Below are 13,515 nucleotides of genomic sequence, written 5' to 3' on the forward strand. Positions count from 1 at the left end.
TTTTGTTTAAGTTTGATCATTTGGAAGTCAAGGAGATGACTTAAATTCCATTCAGATTTTCATAATCTGTATTGTGTAAGTTGTTGCATATTTCAAAAATGAAGATTTTGATTCAATTGTGTCAATTTGAGAAGGATTAGTTGGAAATTAGAAGGGTACATGTTTAGGAATTGGGAAGAATAGAATTATCATTGGAATGAGTTGAAGAAATGCAATGCTAATTAAAATCTATCAATATGCAGAATTTTGTGCCAACTTGTAGGTAAATCCAATCAGTAATGAAGTTAATGAAGCTCCATTAGTTGAGTGCTAAATGAAACTTTCACCTAGGCTCAATTCTTCAAGATGCAAACCAAGACACTTCACCATTCAAAATTTTGAAATATGAAGTGAAAAATCAGCTTCACTCTTTGAGATTTATCAAACTGCTATGAATAGAAAAGAAGTTGAAATTTGGAATTATTGTTATACATCTAGAAGTGAAATTTAGAAAGAAGAGAAAAGAGGGAAGCATGGCTAGAATTCATTTATATAGCATTCTTTTGTATCCATGTCTTCCACTATCAATTGAATCAATTCTTCTTTTCTTTTCTTGCCTTAATACTTATACTATGATTGCATTTGATTCATGTTCTTAATTTTCCTTTCTATGATTAACCTTCATAATTATGTATTCTAATACTTTAGATAGTGGTGGAGAGTAGAAGATAAGCAAGCATATGGTAGTGCAAGAAACATAAGTAGCATGAGTGTCATCCATTTTTGTGATTATATGTTGAGATAGGATAAGGACCACAAAAAATTAAATCTTGTGAGGTTTTAGTGTGAAATCATTTTTAATTTATTCATGAAGGATGAAAATTATTATGTAGTTAACCAAGAGTAAAGTTTGAAGTCCATGAATGCTTGAGATTTTGGAATGTGATAAGCTTAGATGGTTTTCCTTCTTTATTTTTCTAATCATGTTTAGGGTTTTGTTTAGGGGGTGCCATTAAAGTAGGATCTTTAGTTTTCTTGACATGTACGAGACATTCAAGATTAAGTATGGGGGATTTGATAACCGTGATTTTGTTACACTATTTTGATTCATACATGAATGATTTGATGTCTTGTTCATAGATGAAACTTATATTTACATCACATTTCATGCATTGCATTTATTCTTGGATTTAATTATAAATTATTTTATTATTATGTTATTTGATGCTAATATTTGATTATTATTTTGTAGGCATCAAAGGATCTTGGACTCGGATTAAATTGAACCAAAATTGTGCTCGAATCAGAGTTTAAACAAGACAATCAAGCTTTGGAGCAATTTGGACCGTCCATCCAAGATCAAGAGATATATGAGTTGTACATCGAAGATCTACTCCATTCCAGCCAAGTGGAAGTAGATCACAGTCGTTGATGAAGATCCAAAGTTTTTGATCCCGATCTAAGATGTTTGGACCGTTGATCAAGATGGAAGAATTTTAGACCGTCCGATCAGATTGGGAGTTGATTTAAAAGTTGTGAGGCAATGCAACTAGAGCTCGGGCATTTTTCTCTTCTCATGATTTTTCTACTATTCACCTTCTTCTCCATTGCTCCCGTCCACATTTGAGATCTTAGAGCAAGTCTTCTCCACCAACGGTGATCTCTGAGCTGTCAGCATTCATCATTCGAGGTCAAAGAGTGGCAGAGGGAGGTACCCCAGTCCGCGAGATTGATTTCTGTTCGCTGTCGTATTCCAAATCGAGGGAGGATCCCGATCTGCGATCTTCGCCAATCAACGGATGCTTGAAGGGAGGTACCCCAGGAGTTTCTAATTCCATTCCGATCTTCATTCCGCAACAATACTAGATCGATTTGATTAATCGATCTGGTTAAGCGATTCACAGAGTTCATCCTCTGTTCTTTGGGCGATGTGATTACCAACCGATTGGAGCTTGAAGGGAGGTACCCAGGAGCATGAGCATCTTCTGATAATAGCTGGGAGCTTGGTCATTCATGGTCGGATGCTTGAAGGGAGGTACCCAGGAGCATTTCTGTGTCACATTAGAGTGACTGGATTGTATCTCAGGTTTGGGATGTGGAACGTGTTTGTTTTTGTTTACCTTTTGATTTCTAATACCCTTGCTCATAGCTGATGATCTGATAGCATAGTTTTCAATTTACTTTCTGTTTTGAACTTTCCATTTCGTTTACTAAAAAATTGTTTAGTTAGTTATTGAATTTAGCAAACTCTTGTTATGTTCAACTAATCTGTTGTGACTGTGATTGAGCTTAAATGTTGAATGTTACTTGAGCTTTTAATTATTTACCTCTGTTATATGTTGTTGATTGTGGTTGTGATTTAATTATATGTTAATTATTTAACTTGATTTAATGATGCATTAAAATTTGAACTTTATTGTTGCTAATCTGATGAGATGATAGTGAATCATAAGAGCTATTGATCAAGTCTTGTGGATAGAGAGATAGGGTTCTGGATTTATTCTGTTTTGATTTGCAAGATTAATTCAAAGTTGATAATTAAATCTAAAAATATATTTGAATCTAGAATACACATACACTTATTAGTTATCCTCGAAAAAAAATATGATTTGAGACTCCTTACTACAACTCTTATCTTTAGTTTTCATGTGTTCCAATCTTTATTAATTTTGAAGTGTCACGTGACATGCAAAAGGACAACATAATTACCCTACACAAGGTAGCCCGAGAGGATAATCAGAAAATAGTTCAGTTCACCAAAATGGCTAGTTCCTTATCCACCTGGGTCCTAGATAAGTTCGTAGCACAAACCTTGTTAATAGCCCAGATAGATTTGCAAGCAAATATAGAAGAGTCAATCAATTGGAGGGCTCCTCTTGTTAGAGTGTATACTAAAAGTTTAGCTTTTTGTATAAATATTTATTTTGAAATAAGAATCACATTGGTCAAATGTCTACATTTATATGCTAAGTGTAGTTGTTCATTTAATTTATATTGAAGATAACATGGTGTGTGGTGTCACACAGAAGATCATGTTATCAGTTCCTTATAAATTATAAATAGTTGCTCACAACCAAGATGGAATGAGACAAACCATTGGAATAGTTGTAGTGTAATTTGGTATTAGTTTATCTTGACTATAAAATTACACTAGTACACTCTGAGTGTATTGAGCAGGACCATTTGAGGTTGTTCTTTTTATACTGACTGTTAAAAAGAATAAGACCTCTGTTATTATTGAAGTGTGTACTCTTAATCATGATATAATAACAAGAACGTATACTTAATATTTATTTCTTTAATTTATCAAAGGGTGAGATTTAGTTCATTAAATCAATAGGCCCGATAAGTTGGGAAATGATATTATTTATATGGCGTGTTGTTGATTATAGAATGAAACTGTGTCCTAGTAATCTAGGTTGATAATGTCCCCTTGAGGAGCTCATAAGGATTTTCATGTAAATCCTGCAGGTGGAATTAGTCTGACATGACAATAAGGTTGAGTGGTACTACTCTTGGAGCTAGATATTAATTAAGTGAGTTGTCAGTAACTCATTTAATTAGTGGGCATTCGATATCTTAAACACAGGGAGACTAACACACTCATAATAAGAAGGAGCTCATATTGTAATATGGTATTAGTGCGGTAGTGCAATAATAACTCTTTAGTGGAATGAGATATTATTGATAAACTTGAGTTCGGTGTTTGGGGCGAACACGGGAAGCTCAAGCTCATTGAGAGACCAAAACCAATTCCTCCTCTCGGTCCCTGTTGTAGCCTCTTATTTATAAAGTCTTATATCCACTTAGAGCCAAGCTTCTTACCCATCTTGTTGTGGCCGTCCAAGCCATGCTTGGAGCCCAAGCTAGGGCCGACCAAGCCAAAGGATGGAGCCATGTTTATGGCCGACCAAGCTTGGAGCCCAAGCTAGGTGGCCGGCCACATAAAATTAAAAGGGTGTTTTAATTTTTAAAATCTTTCCTTTTGTGGAAGTCATGGTTTTAAAAGAGAGTTTTTAAAATTTTAAATCTTTCCTTTTATAGCTTTCTACAAAGGATTAAGAGAAATGTTTGATATCTTTCCTTATTTGTAGTTAAAAGAAATATTTTAATTTTTGATAAAACTTTCCTTTTTTGTAACCATCCACATGCTTTAAAAGAGAGAATTTAATTTATATAATTTTCTTTTATAACCAACAAGGGATTTAAAAGCGAAATTTTTTAATTAAAATTTCTTACCAGAAACAAATAAGGAAGTTTTAATTTTATGTTTAAAACTTTCCTTGTTTGGAGCACAAGTAGGTGGCCGACCATGACAAGCATTAAAGGAAGTTTTAATTTTTTATTTTAAAACTTTCCTTTTTAGTCATTGGCAAGGAATATAAGGAAGTTTTAATTATGTTTAAAACTTTCCTTTTTTGCCAAGACCAAGGATTATAAAAGAGATGGAGGGGTGCCTCATGAGATAACACATCTTCTATTCCTCTCTTCCAATCCTTGGCGGCCGGCCCTTGTCCTTCTCTCTTCTCCTTTTGTTTTCTCTCTTGGTGGCTAGCGACATCTTGTGTGGAGATCTCTTGGTGGCCGGTTGCTTGAAGGAGAAGAAGAAGAGAAGAAAGCTCTCTTGTCTAGCATCCCTTGGAGGTTAGTTGGTGGTCGGATCTTGGAAGCCTTGGAAGAAGCTTGAGTAGATTTCATCTTGGAAGATCGTCGCCTACACGACGTCCAAGAGAAGGAGAGGAATACGACAGAAGATCAAGAGGTCTATAAGCTACAAAAGGTATAACTAGTTATTAGTTTCCACATCATAACTAGTTCATCTTTTGTATAGATCTTGAAAAAACAAACACAAGAGATTATCGGTTTTAAATTATCATTTTGTTATCGATTTTATTGTTCGATTTCATGTTTCGATATTGTGTTTCTATTGAGGTCTCTATAGTTAAACCTAGTTTACTGTAAGAAGTTAAATATCTAATTTCTTTGTGAGACTTTGTCTAGGAAGTGGTGGATGATCCCATACCCAAGAAGGCCTAGTGCCTCGCCATGTTTAACCTAGAAGTCGATCTTTGAAATAGATATTTGATAACTTCTGTAATATGGTTTAACTTAGGAAGATCACATCGGTTAAATTTGGAGTAAAAATGTTAAGTATCATTTCCAATTCAAGTTTAACTTTTAGATTAATAATGTTAAGCATCGTTTGCAATCCAAATTTAACTTCAGTAGAGCACATGGGTAGCTAGGATAGTTCTATGCTTGTACAAATTTTTGTACAGGGGAACTAGGATGGTATTCCGAGTAGCAACCAATAATTGGTATCAGAGAAAGGTTATACCTCTGTGTGTTTGGTTTTTAGTTTAATTATGCACATGTCATACATATTTTAGGCAGGATAATAGTAGGATGTACAAATAGATTAACTCTGTGGTTGCAGGCTCCAACTATTATGACCTATTGTGATTATGTGTGATTGGACCCTCGGACATGTCGAGGGCATTTTATGTGTGTGCATAATTGTATGTATTAAATACAGCAGGAGCTGTATTAGTTTTAGGATTTTACATTTTGTTCGATCTAGACTTTATGTATATTCCTATGTGGAATATAGGATCGATATATGTAAAATTTTATTTTTGTCGCGGATCGTATCATTGCGAGGCGTGGTGCTATTTGAGGACCAGAGGCATAGCGGAAAAAGAAGCAAGATAGATGCGATGACTAGACCCAATTGTGGTGGCTAAAGATGGTAGTAGCTAGGGTTGGCGGCACATGGAGGACAGTGATGTAAGAGGTCATAATAGTTGGAAAATTATTTTTCCATATTTATTGCTTTTATTTGCTGTAATGTGTGTGTGCATGTTAAAATACTCATCTTAAATAACTAAGTGAGAGAGGGATTTGTAAATAAATTTCACGGTCTCCATTACTGGTTTGTCAGTGATGCAAACAAACTTGCGCGTTGGCTCTGAGAGCCTTCCTCCACATCGGATGAGTTTGTTTGCAGATCGCTAGATCAAACTTCCTTTATGGATGATTATAGGAAATTATTTAGAAGCGTGTGATCTTCTCCATCTGAAGGGGCATAATCCTATTTAATGGACTAAGTATCAAGTAATGGTATACACTTAGGCACATTTAATAGTATCCTCCCCATCAGAATCACTGCTATTATATGTGTGACCAAACGAATACCAACTATTAATTTTATTTGTCATAAAGTTAGGTTGACAAGAATAAAATTAATGGGTAAAACCTCCTCTTACAAATGTTTGAATTTGTATACGTCCACACTATCATGGCATACAAAATTCACGGTGTTTTGAGGTGTTGGTGAATTTAAATAATATTATTTGAGGACTCAATATTATTCTAAATTCTAAAGTTTTGACCAAAACTTATTTCGTAATTCTTAGGATGACTTTCAATCCACTGGCCATTATTCTGAAAGAGAACAAACTTACTGGTCCCAATTACATAGATTGGAAAAGAAACCTAGACATTGTCCTAACTGCTGAAGGCTATAAGTTTGTACTGATGGAGGTCTGCCCTAATGTACCTAATAGCGATTCTAGTGAAGAGGAGATTGAGCATCATAGAAAATGGGTCAAAGCAGATGAGATGGCGCGGTGTTACATTTTGGCTTCAATGTCAAATGTGCTGTAACATCAGCATCAGGACATGCCAACTACCTATGACATGATGAGCAATCTCAAGGATCTCTTCGGACACCAGAATCGGGCTGCTAGGCAACTGGCAATGAGAAACTTAATGACAGCCACCATGTCAGAGGGGACACCCATAAGGGATCATATCCTCAAAATGATGGCTTACTTGAACGAGATACAAATCCTTGGAGTTGAAATCGATGGGGAAACCCAGGTCGATATTATTCTCCAATCGCTACCCAAAAGTTTTGAGCAGTGCCACCTAAACTACAATATGAATAAAAGGATTTATTCGTTGGCGGAACTACTAACAGAACTTCAAGCAGCAGAAGGTCTATTTCGTCATAGTTCTCAAATTCACTTTGCTGAAAATGTTTCTACTTCTAAGTCGAAAGGAAAGAAGAAGAAGAAACAAGCTGGCTTGGCAAAGAAAGTGAACCAATCTCTAGGTACTAGACTAAAAGTAGGAATGAAGAAGCCGAAGGGCAAGTGCTTCATTTGCAAGTAATCTGGACATTGGAAGGCGGAGTGTCCTCGTAGGAAAGAGAACAATAAAGGTATATCTTATTCTCTAGAAGTTAAAACATGTTTAGCGGTGTTATCTACCAGTACCTGGTGTGTAGATACAGGAGCCACTGATCATGTCTTCAATACATTACAGGGGTTCCAGGAAACCCGACAACTATGTGAAGGAGAGAATAACCGTCTACATGGGCAATGCAATGAAAGTGGCGGCTGTTGCAGTGGGAGATGTTTACTTATCATTTGATAGGAATAGAAATTTAATTTTGAGAAATTATTTTTATGTACCTAGTTTTAGAAATAATTTAATTTCAGTTTCTAAACAGTTTTTGGATGGATATACTATTTCTTTTGATAACAAAGTGGTTATCAAGAAAAATAGGGTAGTTATCTGTTCTGGTACATTAGTTGGTAATTTGTATACTCTAAATCCAATAACTCTCACAAAGCAACAAATAGAAATTAATAACACATCTTCTAATTCTAATAAGAGAAAGGAACCTTCGAAGATGAACCAAACATATCTTTGGCATCTAATACTTGGTTATATAAACTTAAGTAGGATTCAAAGGCTAATAACCGATCGACTCTTGGGTTCATTAGTGTTGGAAAACTTTCCAACCTGTGAATCTTGCTTGGAAGGAAAAATGACCAAGAGATCTTTTAAGGCCAAGGGGTATAGAGCAAAAGATGTGTTGGAATTGGTTCATTCTGATTTGTGTGGACCTATGACTATCCCGGCAAGAGGTGGTTTTGAATATTTTGTCTCTTTTATAGATGACTATTCGAGATATGGATATATTTAATTGATGCGCCGCAAGTTTGAGTGCTTTGATAAGTTCAAAGAGTACAAGGCTGATGTGGAGAAACGTCATGGTAAAAGTATCAAGACACTACGATCTGATCATGGTGGCGAGTACCTCTCAGGAGAGTTTAGGAATTACTTATCAGAGGTTGGGATTCAATCTCAATTGTCTGCACCTAGTACACCCCAACAGAATGGTATAGCAGAACAAAGGAATAGAACTCTTATGAAAATGGTTAGATCGATGATGAGTTATTCAGAATTACCAAATTCGTTCTGGGGATATGCTTTAGAAACGACAGTGTACATTCTGAATTTGGTACCTTCTAAATCAGTACCCTCTACTCCCACAGAATTGTGGAACAGGCGTAAGCCTAGTCTGAGTCATGTTTGGATTTGGGGTAGTCCAGCACAAATGCTAAAGGGAGATGCTGATAAGTTAGAATCTCGTATAGAAGTATGCACAATTATAGGTTATCCTAAAGAAACAAAAGGTGGTTTTTTTTATAGTCCTAAAGATCATAAGGTCATTATTAGCACGAATGCTCGATTTTTAGAAGAGGACTATATAATAGACCATAAACCCATGAGTGAAATTATTCTAGGAGAAATGAGAGAGGACACGTCTACTTTAGTACCAAGAGTGCAAGATGAAATATCACAAGAAACTGCAACACGTATCACAAATGATACACAACTACAGACAGTGCCTCGTCGTAATGGGAAGGTTGTGAGACAACCTGAAAGATTCATGTTTTTGGAAGAGTCTTCGGACTTGATCCCATGTAAACATGAACCTGATCCCCGAACATATGACGAAGCACTCCAAGATAAAGATGCGGCATCTTGGAAAATAGCAATGAATTCATAAATAGAATCTATGTATTCTAACAAAATCTGGGAGCTAGTAGAACCATCAAATAGTGTAAAAGCTATTGGATGTAAATGGATCTACAAAAGGAAAAGAGGGACAGACGGAAAGGTGGAAACCTTCAAAGCAAGGCTTGTTGCGAAGGGGTATACTCAGAAAGAGGGAATCAATTTGAGGAAACCTTTTCGCCAGTAGCTATGTTTAAGTCTATCCGGATACTCTTATCTATTGCTACTCATATGGATTATGAGGTTTGGCAAATGGATGTCAAGACAACTTTCCTTAATGAAAGTCTTAAAGAAAATATCCATATGAAGCAACTAGAGGAGTTTATTGCAAAGGGCAAAGAGCATCTTGTATATAAGCTCAATCGGTCTATTTATGGACTAAAGTAAGCTTCAAGATCTTGGAACATCCGATTTAATGAAGTAATCCAGTCTTATGGATTTATTCAGTGTCCGGATGAGTCTTGTGTATACAAGAAGTGTGATGGAAACGTGGTGGTATTTCTTGTACTATACGTAGATGACATTTTGTTAGTTGGCAACAATATCAAAGTGTTGTCAGAAGTAAGGGTATGGTTGTCCAAGCAATTCGATATGAAGGATTTGGGAGAATGTGCACATATTCTCGGGGTCAAAGTAATAAGGGATCGCAAGAAAAGAATGTTGTGTTTATCCCAAGCTTCATATATCGATACTATCCTATCTCATTTTAGCATGCAAGACTCTAAGAAAGGTTTTCTACCTTTTAGGTATGGAGTATCTTTATCTAAAGAGATGTCTCCGAAGACATCAAAAGAAATAGAAGAAAGGAAGACAGTTCTTTATGCTTCAGCTATAGGAAGCCTAATGTATGTTATGTTATGCACGAGACCGGATATCTATTTTACCGTGGGCATGGTTAGCAGATATCAAAGTAATCCATGACAGGGACATTGGACTGTCGTAAAGTATATATTAAAGTACCTAAGAAGGACTAGAGATTATATGCTGGTTTACCAAGTAAATGATTTGCTCCCTGTGGGTTACACGGATTTTGACTTCCAATCAGATAGGGGCAATAGTAAGTCTACATCAGGCTATGTGTTTACTTTAGGAGGTGGAGCCATAGCATGGAGGAGTATTTGTTGGAACCCCAAGGTATTTTGATGTGAGCAAACAAGCTAAGTTAGGTCCTGCGTTTGTTTAACCCTTGTGTCTAAGTGTGCAGGAGCTTAGGAACACAGGAAGTCGAGTGGAAGACGCGGTTAGCGAGAAGGACGGCACGGGGAGAGAGCCGACGGGCTCGGTGCGTCCGAGGGACGAGGTGTTCGCGGAAGAGTACACCGGTGGACGAGAAGAGCGTGCGCGGCGCTCGAGGGATGAGAAACCGGGAAGGAAGGCTGCTCGAGGAGAAGGCCGGAACATGGGTTCGAGTGAGCCCTATTCCGGAAGGTCGAGATCACCCAAGCTAGCGGAGCCGGAGCGAACAGACCCGGACCAAGACGAGCCGAACTGAGACGAGTTGAATCGGAGCAGAGAGCCTGGACCAGAGTCAACTTTGTTGACTTAACAAGTCCGGGCGCCCGGACCTCCGGGCGCCCGGAACCATTCCGGGCGCCCGGGGGTTCATATTTGATCAGATCGAATTTGATCATGAGCTGACCATTGGGGGATAAAATTTATCCCCCCAGGGGCGCCCGGACCAGTACTATAAATAAAGTACTGATCCGTACATTTGAAACAACGAACTTGTAATCAATTCTTTCTGTGCTTCCAATTCTGTTCTTTTCATTTGTGCTGTCAACGTTGTAAAGAGGCTACTCCGCCCAGAGGAGAATCAGATAGTGCGCTTACATTCCTTGGATTAGCAATCCCCTGATTGCAAACCAAGTAAAACTCTGGTGTCTATTCTTCTTTACTCAGTCTCTTTTATTTATTTATTACAAGTGTTAATTATATAGTTGAAATCCGAGAAAGGTTCGAGTTTTATTTTGTAGGGCAATTCACCCCTCCCCTCTTGCCGGCCTCCAAAGGGACCTACAAGTGGCATCAGAGCAAGGCGCTTCAAGAGGACTAACCGCCAATCGAAGCAACAAAGATGACCGGACCAAGCATTGTTCCACCAAAATTCGAGAGGAACTTCGCAGACTGGAAGCGTCGTATGGAGGTATTCCTAAAAATATATTTTGAAATTCGGTTTATTATGAAATATGGTTTTGTAGCTCCAATAGATAAAGATGGAAAAGAAAAAGAAGAGAGCGATTGGACAAAGAAGGAGCAGAATGAGTCGGTAGCAAACAGCCGTGCGGAACATCACCTGCTGAGCGTATTACCGCCTCAAGAGGTCAACCGCATCGGAAACTATTTATCTGCTAAAGAACTTTGGGAGAAGTTCTTGGAACTCCACGAAGGCACGTCCGAAGCAAAGCTCGCTAGAAGGGACATCCTCCGCAACAAACTGATGAACATCCGTCTGGAGAAAGGTGAGAAAGTAGCCGGTCTACATGCAAAGGTAAAAGAACTAGTTACTAGTCTCGAAAACCTTGGTGAAACGGTAACAAACCGTGACACTATACGTTACGCGCTCAACGCGTTTCCAAGAACTCCGGAGTCGACATCAATCGTCGATGCTTATTACATCTCAAAAGACCTGGAGGTAAGTACTTTAGAAGAGTTGTTTTCTACCCTTGAATTACACGAAACTAGATATGCAGAGATATCAAAGGACACAACCCAGACTATGGCGCTGAACGCAACCAACAAGGATGAACCTGAGTCAGACTCCGAAGACGATCAAGAAGCATACATGGTAAGAAACTTTAAAAAGTTTTTTAGATCTAATAAATTTAAAATGTAGAATAAAAAGAATCAAAAAGGTAGAAGAAAGGTACGGTGCTACCAGTGTCAGAAGGAGGGACACCTAAGGGAAGACTGCCCAGAACTCAAGAAGGTCAAAATGAAGACACCCAAGAAATACAACCTAAAAGCAACTTGGGACGACACTTCTTCATCCGAATCAGAAGCTCAAGAATATGCCGGGATAGCACTGATGGCAAGCTACGAAGGACAAAGTACATCAGAACCCAGCATCGATGAAGGGGGAGCAACCTCAGATGGAAGTAGCGAAGCAGGGGGAGATTCAGGCTTTAAGTCTGATATGGTAAGTGAGGTATGCCTCTTACCCCCTGATGAACTTTACTCTGGTATTAAGGCAATGACTAAATCCATGTATAAATTAGAAAATAAAAATGCCAAATTAGAAAATGAAATTTTATAAACAAAGAGAATTTTGGCAAAATCATGTCTTATAGAGGATTTTGAAAATTTGAAAATTGAAAATGAAAAGCTAAAAGAAGAAATAGAACGATTGAAAAATCTAATGGTTCAAATATTTCTACTTTTAGAAATTATAGAGGTTTAAATTGGTATTATAGATTTCATCAAAGTCAAATTAGAAATATATCAAAAATCTATATACCTAGAAAATACTTGGTTAATCCTGTAGGTAGGAACCTCTACTGGGTTCCAAAAACCTGTTTAATTTAAAATTAAAGTCCGACTTAGCATTTTCAGCAAGGAAATTAAACAACTAATTTCATTATGAGGTTTTGTCTAAGGAAGTGGTTGTTGCTCTAATAACCAAGAAGGCCTAGTGCCTCGCCACGACCTGGAAGCCAAGTATCGAAATGAAAAGTTTAATTGACTAACTGAAAAAGCATTAATTTAAATTACTTAATGCTTTAAAAGAGTTATTCAATTTGTGTTAGAAAATAGGTAAAATTTTCAACTTGACTTAGAAATTTTTTTATTATCTAAGAAATTTTTATGAAAATTGACTTAGAAATTTTTTTTTGAAAGTTATCTTAGAATTTTCTTATAATATTGCCTTATAATTTTTCTTAAAGTTGACTTAGAATTGTTTTTTATGAATATTAACTTAGAATTTTTTTTTCTGAAAAATGTTTTACTTAAATTTTTCTCGAACGAAAAATTCCATAGACATTTTTAAATATTTTACACTCAAAATTTTTGTTTGAATTTACCTTAGACTTGTTTATAACCCCAATTTTTATGTGATCAAAGGGGGAGAAGTATGTTAAGTCTAGGGGGAGGTTAGATAATTTTTTATTTGAAAAATACTTGGATTTATTTGAATATAAATTTTTTTTTGCATATGTTTTCCCTAACTTAACTTGGGGTTGCTCACATCAAAAAGGGGGAGATTGTTGGAACCCCAAGGTGTTTTGATGTGAGCAAACAAGCTAAGTTAGGTCCTGCGTTTGTTTAACCCTTGTGTCTAAGTGTGCAGGAGCTTAGGAACACAGGAAGTCGAGTGGAAGACGCGGCTAGCGAGAAGGACGACACGGGGAGAGAGCCGACGGGCTCGGTGCGTCCGAGGGACGAGGTGTCCGCGGAAGAGTACACCGGTGGATGAGAAGAGCGTGCGCGACGCTCGAGGGACGAGAAACTGGGAAGGAAGGCTGCTCGAGGAGAAGGCCGGAACATGGGTTCGGGTGAGCCCTATTCCGGAAGGTCGAGATCACCCAAGCTAGCGGAGCCGGAGCGAACAGACCCGGACCAAGACGAGCCGAACTGAGACGAGTTGAATCGGAGCAGAGAGCCTGGACCAGAGTCAACTTTGTTGACTTAACAGGTCCGGGCACCCGGATCAATTCCAAGCGCCCG

Source organism: Zingiber officinale, chromosome 4B, assembly GCF_018446385.1.
Source record: "Zingiber officinale cultivar Zhangliang chromosome 4B, Zo_v1.1, whole genome shotgun sequence".
In the NCBI taxonomy this organism is placed as follows: Eukaryota; Viridiplantae; Streptophyta; class Magnoliopsida; order Zingiberales; family Zingiberaceae; genus Zingiber; species Zingiber officinale.